Source organism: Schistocerca cancellata, chromosome 3, assembly GCF_023864275.1.
Source record: "Schistocerca cancellata isolate TAMUIC-IGC-003103 chromosome 3, iqSchCanc2.1, whole genome shotgun sequence".
NCBI classification, from domain to species: Eukaryota; Metazoa; Arthropoda; class Insecta; order Orthoptera; family Acrididae; genus Schistocerca; species Schistocerca cancellata.
In genome coordinates this window covers 277,954,619-277,967,535 of record NC_064628.1, presented here as the reverse complement: position 1 = coordinate 277,967,535, position 12,917 = coordinate 277,954,619, and positions in this window count along the sequence as shown.

Genomic DNA, 12,917 nt, shown 5'->3' with positions numbered 1-12,917 from the left:
AAGAAAACAAATAGATAGTGCAAGGAAAACAAGACAAAACGACAAAAAAAAAAACAGAAGATTTCGATAGAGACGTGACCTTCAGAATGACTGATTCAACATATCGATAAATTAAAATAATCTTCGGTGAAATAGAAAGCAACAACTCCAACATTAAGAGAGAAATGGGAATACCATAGTTAAACGCAGAGCAAAGATCAGATAGGCCGAAACTGTACATTGAAGGGTTCTACGAAGGAGTGGACGTTTCTGGCGACGTAATAGGAGAAGAAATGATAGTCGAAAGTGAAGACATAGAAGGACCACTATTAAAAGCAGGGTTTAACTGAACTCTGAAAGACTTGTGATCAAGCAAGTCAGAAGGCATAGAAAGCTTCCCTTGATAGTTTCTAAAATCGTCGACGGGAGTGGCAACCAGACGAGTATTCAAGTTGTTCAAGTTGGTATGTAGAATCCATGAGACTGTAGGCGTACCATCTGAGTTTGGGAGAAACATCTACCACACAAAGAGAGCAAGAACAGATTAATACGACGACTGTCGTATAATCAGCTTAACAGGTCATGTATCCAAGTTACTGATTAGGATAATAAAAGAGGCCCACTGTGCGCAAATAATTATGGGGGCTGAATAAAGCCCAAGTATATCAACAGCTTTGATAGCAACAGATGATCCTTATTCCACATTACTCCTTGATCATCGACTGCGGTATTATTTTAACGGTAGGTTTATGCTATCAGACTTGACTACTACCATCCCGTTTCACCACAGTGAGTGGATTATTATTTAGTACCACTTTGTGAAATAATACCATTATCTGTTAGTAAGAAGGAAAGTTAGTCTTAATCTGCTTCCTTTAGTATGCAAACGTCGCCCACCGCATGATCAAGAGTTGTATCAAGTCTTGAAATAATGAGAAATCTATGCGCTAGTATATGATCTTCTATGAATAAAAGAAAAGTCATGGGAAGAGAATATGACCCGGCATGACTATGAGGTTTTATTTTCCTATTCCTCTGAATCCAAGGCGTTTTTCATACAACACATTATTCGTCTTTTGGAGTTCAGTTCAAATGGTTAGTTAATTCACGAAACTCGCTCAACACACAAGAAAATAACATCAGTACTACGAATATAAGTCTAACTAGCTGTGGTTCCGTAAACATACGGACAATGAGTTTAGTAAAACGAAAGAACCAGCACGTGTGCCTCTCAGTAGAACATGAGATAAAATATGTTACACCAGAAGACAGAAAACAAAAAGTCGAGCATGTCCTTTAGGAATTATCTATATTGGTACGGTTATATGGAGCAAAAAATAGCATAAATCCCTAATGTGTGGGACATGCAGTTAGTTGGGTACCATAAACTGATAACCCAAGGAGTAGCATCTCGTGGTGCATAGCACATTAAATCAGACATTATTCATCATGAGATTCTCAGGTTCCCAATGTCGGTATTTGTTTTGCTCTATCTAATAAAATAGTCCGTTAATCGATGAAGGCAAGCTGATCGCCATGGAGTGTTCAACACCACACAAAGCGAAACGTTTCGTTACAGAAAAAATTAATTTGCCGGCTACGGTAGAATTACAACGATACAGCTTGCTGGAGGCGATGCAGATAAGGATTTATGAATGGAAACCAGGTTTACTAAGGTAGTCATGAAAGCTTTCAAGTTTACTCTGCCATTAAGCTTCGCTCCAATCAAGATTTTCATTCATACTATACTCCGATAAGTGAAAGATGCGATACGTGAAAGATATCACAGCAAACACGATATCACCAAACTGATAACTACTGTTAACGGACGAAGCATGAACACACGACATAAGGCTATTCGTGACTTCATTATTATTCACACAAAAATATTAACAAGAGAAAGTAATTAACTAGTAACAGAACATGAAAGAGCTGATACTTTGAAATCTAACAATGACCTACCTCAAAAACGCACTACGACTTATCCTAACGTATGGTCCCCTGGAAAGTATGACAGACGAATCAAGGAGGATGTAAAAAGTTATCAAAGAAGAAGAGAGCGTTCTTGGCTAAAGCACCTCTACTACGATCTAAAACAGGTGTTAGTTTGAAAAAAGAAATATCTCAGAAGGTACGTATGGTGCATAGCATTGTACGATAGTGAATCATGGAAGCTGAAAAAATTGGAAAATAAGAGAAACGAAGCGCATGAGACGCGCTATCGAAGGATGTAGAAAATCAAGTGGACTGATGTAAGGAAAGAGGAGGTTCTATGTAAAATCGGTGAAAAAAAGGAACATATGGTAAAGAAGGGACTGCATAATAGCACATGTATTAAACTGTCAGAGAATAGCTACCATGGTAGTAGAGGGAGCTCTAGAGGATAAAAATTGTACGATAAGGCAGAGGTAGGATTACCCTTTGTATACAAACCAAAATCGTCACCTAGTAAAAAGTCGCAGAACAAGCGCTGATGTCTCTTACATCGTTGTTAAGATACATACATCTACATCTACATGACCACTCTGCAATTCGCAAGAAGCTCCTGGCAGTAGGCTCATCGAACCACCTTCCGTCTATTTCCTACCGTTCCACTCTCAAACAGCGCACGGGGAAAGATGTGAAACATACGACAGAGAGAGTAAAACTATTTAAAACCTGCTTAGCCTTTTGGTTCAAATGGCTCTGAGCACTATGGGACTTAACATCTATGGTCATCAGTCCCCTAGAACTTAAAACTACTTAAACCTAACTAACCTGAGGTCATCACACAAGACCCAGTCATCACGAGGCAGAGAAAATCCCTGACCCCGCCGGAAATCGAACCCGGGAACCCGGGGGCGGGAAGCGAGAACGATACCGCACGACCACGAGCTGCGGACTTAACCTTTTGGTCTACCCTCAGTCTTTAAAATTTGAGTAGCCGCATGTGTGACATACGTCACCCAGCTGTTTTCGTCTTCTTATGTTGTCACCCGTACGGGTTGTTCACAGATGTGAATTAGTATATTCTGGAGTTACACTTTAAAGGTTAGTGTTTCACCATTGTTGTTTGGATGAGGCTTCTGTTAGGAAGCGTAAGTTAGAAAGTATAAGTTAATCCACACGGTTACTCTGGTTGACAATTGTCACTCAAGCGACTATTTGTGCTACCATTTGGTTTGTATGTTACTGGGTTTATACTAAATATTGTATAATATGCTTGGAACTTATGTTGCTTCGCAGTCTGATGGACCTTATAAACGAAGCAATACCCACATGATGTAGTAATAAGAATGGTGGAGCCAATTGCTAACAGAAATATAACAGCTGATAACTGGTTTTCGACGTATTGTCTTACTAAAAGTCTCAGTGATAAAGGGCTTAGTTCTGTGGGAACACTTCGCCGAAATAAACTCAAAGTACCTTTGGAGTTTCTTCCAAAGAATCAAAGAACAGACAAATCATTAATTTTGAGGTTATCAAAGGACAAGACTATTGCATCTTACCAACCTTAAGAATAATAAAGCTGTTTTGTAATTTCTACAGTGCACCATAACGATGTTATCGACAGCGATACAATGGGTGTGATAGTGTCTGAGACCGCAACATTTTACATCATGACAAAGTTGGCATGGACTTCATTGACCAGCTATCTCAAAATATGATGTGGCTCGAAATACAAGGCACTGGCCTATCGTAATGATGTACAATTACTATATTTAGCTACAAAAAATGCATTTGCATTTATAAATTAAGAAAAGAAAGAAAAAAACACCGAACAAAATTACTTTTCTAACCAAACCTGCATGGGAACTTATAAAGCCCCAAATGGAGAAGAGATGTCAAGCACCTAAGGAGATCAGGAGGCGTGTGGACTTTCACTGTTTGTAATGCAAGAGGCTGTATGCAGGCCGCAAGAGAAAACAAAGGGAAAATGAGGAAGATGTTAGGAGAGTGGTAGATAACGGCACAAATCAACCAGGAATTTGTGTGTTAGGTGTGATAAGTGGAACTCCCATGATCATTTGATGGAAGTTTGTATAAAGCATTTGGACAGAAAGGACTGAAATAGTACATGTGTCAGAAGGTTATTTTGGAAATACTGATTTAATTGTTTAGTTAGGCTCATGTCCAGGTATTGCAATGTATGGTTCACAATATACACTTATTATTAATTTTTATTGCAATAGAAGTTGACTTTGGTTTGTTTTCATTAAAATAGGTTTTGTGTGGATATTACAAAAAAAAAAAAAAAAATGTAGCGCATTCATATGTTGAGCTAAGACCCTTACTGAATCTTGTACCATTATGCAAGGCAAAGGCGTGAGTTCCAGTTTGTGCAGGTCAGTTACATTTAGCGAAAATGTGAGTAGTAGTTTCGTCCGGAATAGTCTGCACTCTCTAATTACAGGTTTGCAGCGATACTAAAAAGCAGCTTTTACGCACAAAGGACTGACCCCCTGAATATGTCAGGTCATAAAGTAGCCATTAGATGAAACTTCCTGGCAGATTAAAACTGTGTGCCCGACCGAGACTCGAACTCGGGACCTTTGCCTTTCGCGGGCAAGCGCTCTACCATCTGAGCTACCGAAGCACGACTCACGACCGGTACTCACAGCTTTACTTCTGCCAGTATCCGTCTCCTACCTTCCAAACTTTACAGAAGCTCTCCTGCGCAGGAGATGAACCAGTGCAGAACGACACCGCTTCGGGAGATGCAGCGATAAGTACCCACCGGATACGTTCACGGCACCAGTTTCAACCTGCAAACATTGTTCGGTTCGGCACACAGTCACACATATATCTGTGCAGTATTTGTACAACAATAGGAGCTCCAACGTACATCGGCTTCCGCTACATCTCGGACGGTGCTACACATTCTGTTCCACAGAGGAGGATGTTTGTAGATGCAAGTTGACAACCAATTCTTTGACGGAATCAAGGGTATTTGCCTTGGATACCCAAAAGAGGGTAAGCATGTGGTCGACATAAGCAGCATATAACATGAGAACATTACATCGCTTATCGAATGTTAAATGCAAACACCAAAGGCTTTCTCGAGACTTTTAAGAGAGAACAATGGATAAAGTTTTACGAAAAATTATCAGAAAACTCACCCCCTCCTTTCTAAAGCAATTGAATCCTCACGAAAAGGAAAACGGTGCCTTCCTAAGCTGTTGCGGAAGTGGATTGAACTACAGCTCCAACCACAGCAATGCGCAGCGGCTGGACAAAAATATACAGACACCAAAATCACCTCTCACTACTATGCCTTGTACGGTATCGGTAAAGTGCTGACATTCAAAACACTTCCTGTCATCTCGGAATGGATAAATATAGGTCCTGAGCGGCTTTCATGAGAATTTTATACCGTTCTTCCTGAGAAACAGTGGGGAATCAGGTAACGTTGATGGAAGTGGATAGCGATAACGCACTCTATTCGCCAAAGGAGAACGCAAAGTCCATATAATACAGCGAATTGGTGATTGTTTTGGCGACTGGAGAAGCAACACTTCATCCAGTCGTGGAAGATGCGATATCTCTGAACAAGCGTCTTATCTTCTCGGAACTTGAGTAACAAATATTATACCATGGGATAGAGTGGCCAAGCTGTTCTAGGGGCTTCAGACCGGAACCGCGTGACCGCTACGGTCACAGGTTCGAATCTTGCCTCGGGGATGAATGTGTGTGATATCCTTAGGTTAGTTAGGTTTAAGTTGTTCTAAGTTCTAGGGGACTGCTGACCTCAGGTGTTAAGTCCCATAGTGCTCAGAGCCATGGGATGGGCCTAAACAACCAAAATGGTAACAAAATGCTTGCTGAATAACCATTTAGCCCATGGAATACCACGACATGGCAAATCAGATCATTGCTAAAGATGCACCACTTTTAGCTCTTAAACTAGACCAGAAGTGAAAAAGAGTGTGAAAGAAAACTCATCCAATCAAATGAGATTTTTCCATGTGCCATAGTCCATGTTTTAAGGTTTTGGCACCATATTTTCGAGTCATGAGCATTTGTACCAGCTATGTGGTTTTGGATTACCAGCTTACCCTGAAATTGCCCGACTGTGTTGTTTTGATGCTGATAATGTTCCGAAGTGCGATATTCAGCTCTGAAGTGATATTCGCAGCTGCCGTCCTCTTATTTTTCGTCGCGATTCTCTTCATTGACCGTGTGTCACTATCACTTAGCACATACTTTCGTCGACGTTGTGACACAACGGATGATATTCTCCCACTTTGCCTGTATGTACGGTACAATGCCCTTTGAAACTCCAATCAATTTGACTCCCTTGGTTGCAGGCGCACCCACCACATGAGCATCAACAATATGACCACGTTAGAATTCTCTTACAGGCGTTAACTCCGTCATAATGTATTCACAACTGTACAGAATACTGTTCTGAGCAAGGACGACACTTGCAACGTATTGAGAGCATTCCACAGGTTCCGTTCGTGGTCAGATACAACCAAGCAACTAGCAGGAGTGGTTATCATATGTATTTATGTTCAAGAATTCATTTCTCGCTGTGGTTCCACATCTTTTTCCAAACCCTGTACACTCATTCGTTATATTTTTCGGTGACAAATTTATCGCCAAACGATGCACATTAGGCGCTCACCAAATGAGAATTCGGCAATGGACTTCCTATCTCCAGGAAAATCTGTAATGGAGATATTCACGAGGAAAAGGCGTAATCACTTCTAATGAGAAGTGCAGCTTGACCTCTACAACTGGAATTTATTTCGAAAACTAAAGGGGAATCGTCATATTGAGTACCTGAACAACAAGGTAGAAAAAAAGTACGAATACATTAAGAGGAGTTGCTAGGTCCTGGTGAGGAGGGGACACGACGATATTTTTGATCCTATATGAGGTCTTCAACTATGGAAGCACAGTATACAGCAACGCACCAAAATCTGTTTTGCACAAACTAGACGTTCTCAGTTAAGGGTGATCTGCCTAACCCCTGGAACCAAGAAATTATGTCTAACCAATGCATTGTTAGCAGACGCTTCCGAAACTCCAACAGAGATAGGAATACAGATGCTGTCAGACAAATTAACTCTTGAATCGTTTATCAATTTCCGATCCATGAACTTGGTGACTAAATTACGGGGTAACACAATCACCGTACAGGAAATTCACAGGAAAAAGAAAGTACGAGAAATTGCGAAGGCTACAGAATACAAAATCGTCTTTGTTGTATCCGTTCGACACCCTCTTCAATACAGGACCAGTGTCATACTTGCCGCTCGATTTAAAAATGGGAATTACATTGGTCTGAAACGGGAGGAATGTCCTGAACAGCACTGCCTACAATACACTCGTATGTATAGAGTTGGCTCTGAAACAGGAGAGGGAATGTAATACGGTTTCTCCATATCCTCTAATGCCACCTGTTAATTGATAACAGTTCCAACTGAAACTTATAATCGTAAAACGGAGGAACTGTCTATAAGAGATGCCATGTATTATAGTATACATACATTTAAGCTTATATGCTCACGTTCTCTCAATGCGTTATGCAGGTATTACAAAATACAATAACATATATATTTCGGCTATTTGAAGACCATCACAAAATCAGGGAAAAATGACACAGACATTCACTTGCCGTGGATAAAAGACCATTATGGTATTTTACATAATGAAATAGTCGAACACCTAGCAAAGAGGAGGATTTATAAACGGCATTTCCGTCTAACACCAAGATATCATACTTATTTCAAATATACGATTAACAAAGCCGCTTACCATGACTGGAACTGTGAATGGCACGTATCTCAGCAAAATAACCCCAGTCACCTTGAGGCCATACCACCGGACATATCTCCCCGATCTTGGTTGGTCTACGAGAAGCTAAGTGAAAGTCATGAACCGCCCTACATCTCTATCAGGCTGAGAAACGCATATTTACTGATACGTGCTCTTTTTCAATATTTAATCGAGAAAGCAATGTGACATCCATGCCTGTTGCTGAGCAACGGCTTGCTTCACGTATCTGCAGAGGGCACCTACAGAGTCCGCTGACTTAACGGAGGCCCATATCAGCCAGGTCTCAGTCGTTTACCACCGATAGATGGAAGATGGCCATCCAAGTGCAAGTGCTGCCAGTCTTGCGGAAAGTGAACGCTTTGAGCAACTGTCGGGATTGAATATTATCTTGAGAGAGCGGGTGCACTATTCTGCTAGCCAACTTACACGACCGAGAAACACGTCATTAGATTTAGTGAATGACAGACCTGGTACTTATTCTGCTATACATGGCTACACAATTCACGGAGAAGGTGGACTCAGTGAATCATATTAGACTTTAAAAACATTTAGGGCTTTCCGCTGTGATCCTCATATGTTTTGAAGTTGAGTAAATTACAGAATGTGGTGCCACGTGACATGGCACTACATAAAACTGGCGCTAATAACATAGGCACATAGCGAAAACACACGACACAGATCAGTAAGTCCACGGTATTGGCGATAAGTTGAGAAAACCATCCCAAAAAACATGTGCTACAAAAGACACTGTTTCCTGCGCATGTACCCCGACATCAATATGGGATATTATCACCATGCACACGTGCACAGGTCGCACAATGGGTTGGCATACTCTGGATCAGGTGGTCAGGCAGCTGCTGGGGTATAGCCTCCCATTCTTTTAAAAGTGCCTGTCGGAGTTCCTGAAGTGTGGCTCTGAGCACTATGCGACTTAAGTTCCTGAAGTGTCCTAGGGGTTTGAAGACGTCCAGCGGTACGTCAACCGAGAGCATCCCAGACGTCCTCGATGGGGTTTAGGTCTGGAGAACAGGCAGGCCACTCCATTCGCCTATTATCTTCTGTTTCAAGGTACTCCTCCACGATGGCAGCTCGATGGGGCCGTGCGTTATCATCCGTCAGGAGGAAGGTAGGACCCACTGCACTCCTGAAAAGCCGGACATACTGGTGTAAGATGACGTCACCATACACCTGACCTCTTACAGTTCCTCTGTCAAAGACATGCAGGAGTTTACGTACACCAGTCACAAAATCCCACCCCACACCATCAAACCACGATCTCCATACAGGTCCCTTTCAAGGACATTAAGGAGCTGGTATGTGGTTCCAGGTTCACGCCAGATGAAAACCTGGCGGGAATCACTGTTCCGACTGTGCCTGGACTCGTCCGTGAACATAACCTGGGACCACTGTTCCAATTACCATGTACTGTGTTCTTGACACCAGGCTTTACGGGCTCTCCTGTGACCAGGGGCCAGTGGAATGCACCGTGCAGGTCTCCGGGCGAATAAACCATGTCTGTTCAGTCGTCTTTAAACTGTGTGACTGGAGACAACTGTTTCAGTGGCTGCGGTAAGGTCCCGAGCAAGGCTACTTGCAGTACTCCGTGGCTGTCTGCGGGCACTGATGGTGGGATATCGGTCTTCTTGTGGTGTTGTACACTGTGGACGACCCGTACTGTAGCCCCTGGACACGTTTCCTGTCTGCTGGAATCGTTGCCATAATCTTGAGTTCAAACTTTGTGGCACACGGAGCGCCCGTGCTACGACCTGCTGTGTTTGACCAGCCTCCAGTCGCCCTAGTGTTCTACTCCTCATAACGTCATCAATATGTGTTCTTTGAGCCATTTTCAACACACAATCACCAATAGCACATCTGAAAACGTGTGCACACTTACTCGCTGCACCGTACTCTGACATGCACCAACACACCTCTGCGTACGTGGTCTGCTGCAAGAGCCACCGTGCGACGAGCGCAGGTCAAATGCACCGCATGGTCATACTCCGATGGGATTTAAACCCGCAAACCGCCCACGAGAGCGATGTTTCACCATGAATCATCATTATCCTTAATTTATGAGCATGAGTGTAGATTTTATGTTTTATTGGTGGCTAACTTAGGTTGCTAAAGAGTTGTTCCAGAACATGTTCATAACTGTGTAAATGTACTGTGAGACTCTTATAAGAATTCCTAACCTTTTAAACAGTTGCCTACAAGATGTGGGAGTATGGGCCTCACATATTATTCTAACCCCTTTCTTTGAGCAGTGAATACTTTTTGCCTAAGTGTATAGTTACCCTAAAATATTATTCCGTACGACATCAGAGAGTGACCGAGCGAGGTGGCGCAGTTGTTAGACACTGGACTCGCATTCGGGAGGACGACGGTTCAATACCGCGTCCGACCATCCTGATTTAGGTTTTCTGTGATTTCCCTAAATCACTCCAGGCAAATGCCGGGATGGTTCCTTTCAAAGGGCACGGCCGACTTCCTTCCCCGTCCTTCCCTAATCCGATGAGACCGATGACCTCGCTGTCTGGTCTCCTTCCCCGAACCAAGCAACCAACCATCAGAGAGTGTAGAATGCAAAGTATGTTAGCTTACTAATTTCTATATCCTCAAAATTGGCATTTATTCTGGTTGCAAAATTTTCTGAATCTAGTCGTTTTAGGAGATCCAAAACATGGATTTTCCAATTAAGATTCCCATCTACATGTACACCCAAAAACTTAGTATGCTCTATCCTGGTTATTAACTTTTATTCATGTGTTATATTTATTGAAGGAACTTCACTCTTTACAGCAGAAAATTGAATGTACTGTTAATTTTCATAGTTCTGAGCAAGCCGATTGAAAGAAAAATAAGCCGGCCGCGGTGGTCTAGCGGTTCTGGCGCTGCAGTCCGGAACCGCGGGACTGCTACGGTCGCAGGTTCGAATCCTGCCTCGGGCATGGGTGTGTGTGATGTCCTTAGGTTAGTTACGTTTAAGTAGTTCTAAGTTCTAGGGGACTTATGACCTAAGATGTTGAGTCCCATAGTGCTCAGAGCCATTTCAACCAAAGAAAAATAAATTAATAACTTTTCTAAAGACATTATTTGTAACATTTTCTACTAGAGTTTCTATTACTGGATTAATAATGATGCTTGTAGCATCCGCAAACAGTGTCAGTTTAGCTTCTTGTTACAGATAAGACGGGAGGTCATTCACATATATCAAGAACAGAAGAGGATACATGATCGAACCCTATGGAATACCTAATGTAATTTCACCCCAGTTAGATGAAGTGGCAAACTTCCTTAAATCACTTGAAGCATATAAGGAAACTTCTTACTTCCTTAAACCACTCATATGCTGATCCAATTATACCACAGAATTATAATTCCTGTAATGTAATGTCAAAGTTCACAAATGCTTTGGAGAAGTCACAGAAAATTCTTATCGGTGACATTTTACGATTTCAAAAAATGGCTCTGAGCACTATGGGACTTAACATCTATGGTCATCAGTCCCCTAGAACTTAGAACTACTTAAACCTAACTAACCTAAGGACAGCACACAACACCCAGCCATCACGAGGCAGAGAAAATCCCTGACCCCGCCGGGAATCGAACCCGGGAACCCGGGCGTGGGAAGCGAGAACGCTACCGCACGACCACGAGATGCGGGCATTTTACGATTTAAGGACTGTATTATGTGAGCAATGAAATTGTGTATTGCTGCTTCAGTGGAACAGCAGTGTTCAAACCCGAACTGTGATGTACTAAGTATCGCATTACTGTTGAGATGGCTGACCACTCCTGAACACTTCACTTTCTCGACAGTTTTTGAAAATGCCGTAAACAAAGGTACTGGCCTGTAATTGTTGACATCTGTGGTGTCCCCTTTTCTTGTAGAGAGGCCTGACAATGGCATATTTTAACCGGTCTGGGAAAATACCTTGAGTTAGTTATGCATTACGTATGTTCCTCAGAACATCAGGTGCAACTGCTGTACATTGTTTAATGTCTTGTTAGATATGTCATCTACTCGAATAGAAAATTGTTTTTCATAGTTTCAATGAATTTCCTTATTTCACAAGAGGTTGTTAGGTGAAAATTAATCTGATAAAGATTTCTCGAAACTGACTCTTCCATATACTGCTTGGCTTTTCCTTTTGAACTAGGATTGAGGTCAGAAAGCGATTCGCTCTGTCGACGGGACTCTGCGTTCTGGAGGAAAATCTAACTATTGGGCTGCAGTGTTGTCTAATTTTGCTGTTGGCAGCAAAAATAGCGCAGGAGGGTAAAGTAAAGACAAGGTCAATAGATTCGGTCCGGGAACCCAGTCGACAGCAGCCTGGATTAGATTTCGGTTGCAGACCTCAGTCGAGAGCAGAGAGCAGCGCATCTTTAGCGACGACTAGGGAATGGTGTCCCTGACATGACGACGTACCCTCGTCTTCTCTGAACAGCCATCTCCAATCGGGTGGTGTTCATCTCGGCGCACGAGGAATTTTTACGGTGAGCGTTAAAAGCGGCGTTGGTGAGTCAGGTAATTTTGTTCCGTGCTTGAGGAATTTCATATGTTTTACGGTCTCAGGTTCAAAATACGAGTTCATATGTCGAATGTATGATCTGATTAACCCCGTCACCAGGCTTGTAGTCACTGTTTTGCCATTTACAATTTTGTGAGATTATATGATAGTCCCAGATCGTGATTTGATTGAACGAGGTGCGACTTTTGTGAGATAACCCAGTAACTCTGCTATCCATAATAATGAAAACTAGTAGTTCACACTGACAAAATCTGTCAGTTGTATTACAGTCTCTTTCTTCGTCATGAGTGACCACAACCAAAGTTTTAATATAATACGCTGAGGTGACAAAAGTCACGGTATAGCTATATGTATAGGTGGATATACTATAACGTAAACAAGGTGTAAAAGGGCAGTGCACTGGCCGAGCCGTGATTAGCACTAAGTTGATTCATGTGAAAAGGTTTCGAACGTGAGTACTGTTCCACGTCGGGAATTTACAGACTCTGAACGCGGAATGGTAGTTGGAGCTAGACACATGGGACATTCCTTTTCGAAAATTATTAGGCAATTCAATATTCTGAGATACACTGTGTCAAGACTGTGCCGAGAATACCAAATTTCAGGCATTAGCTGTCACCATGGAAAATGCAGCGACAGACG